The sequence below is a fragment of the Aplysia californica genome, unplaced genomic scaffold (genome assembly GCF_000002075.1).
Source record: "Aplysia californica isolate F4 #8 unplaced genomic scaffold, AplCal3.0 scaffold00404, whole genome shotgun sequence".
Lineage (NCBI taxonomy): Eukaryota > Metazoa > Mollusca > Gastropoda > Aplysiida > Aplysiidae > Aplysia > Aplysia californica.
The window spans coordinates 624,706-625,979 of NW_004797674.1; positions in this window are offsets into that span (position 1 = coordinate 624,706).

A 1,274-nucleotide genomic window follows, 5' to 3' on the forward strand; every position below is an offset into this window, starting at 1 on the left:
GAGAGAGAGAAATAGAGAGAGAGAGAGAGAGAGAGAAAGAAAGAGAGAGAGAGAAATAGAGAGAGAGAGAGAGAGTGAGAGAGAGTTTGTGTGTGTATGTCTGAATATTTGTGTGTAGGTGCGTGTGTACCTGCTCCCGAGCACGTGTATGTGTATGTTTGTGTGAGTGCGAGTTTGCGTGTGCGGCTGTGTGTTTTGTAGACTTACGACTTATTGTTTTGCCTATGAAGTACAAGTATATAAAACATACAGACAATATGTACCTTCAGCACAAATAGAGACATGACAATTCAGTGAAAAATACTACATCTTCACTTACCATACTTCCTCAGCGCAGCCGTGTTATGTCCGCTAATCCAAAGTTTTGAGCGATCTGGAATGAACGTTGACAAATAAAATGTTTGCCATCCCTGATGGCCTGGACATCTCGAAGGAGCGGACAGCGCGCAGATCAGATGTGTAACAGCACTGGTCTGGGAATACTGGGATGGAACGCTGTGATGTTACGTGTCAATTTTGAACGTCATTGCTCACGGAGTCTGTTTGGAGGGTTGTCGTGGATTCTGTCAGAGTACATGTATTATGTCCTCGTGGTTTGTGTACCGTTGTTTGGTGTAATGAGAAGCTAAAGAACTTAGCTTGCTGTAGATGTCTTCGAAAGTTCAACAGATCAAGGTGTGCAGAGAGAATTCCTTAACTATGTATTTGTAGGCATATGTGAGGGCAATCTGCTCCGACAAGGCGTTGAAACTTTAGAAAGCTGCAATGGAGCAAGGGATTGGGGAGTGGGGGGGGGGGATAAAAATAAGGCTGAGAGAAGGGACAATTCAATTGATTTTTAAAAAGCGTTGGAGATTATCTCGAACGCGAATAGGGATCCGAGTCTTTCTTATAGGTTCTTTCATCTGACTTAATTTCTATATCGGAGTGTGAGGAAAAAACAAACAAACAAAACAAAACATTACCCTCGAGGAGTTTGAGCGTGAAAGACAGAAATATGGCGGTAACAAAAATAAGTAAACACATTTCACAAAGGTTGAGATATATATAGGGTTCTAATCCATTCTTGAAGCACAGCTGTGAGTACAGGGAATCAGAGATTAAACACCGGAACAAAGCATGAGAATAGATAAATTAATTATAATTACCATGAGTAGCACACAAAAATAATATTATGATAATGAAGATGGTGATTAAATTACATACACATGTACATGGATGATATTGAGAGAAGAGAGAGAGAGAGAGCGAGCGAGAGAGAGAGAGAGAGAGGG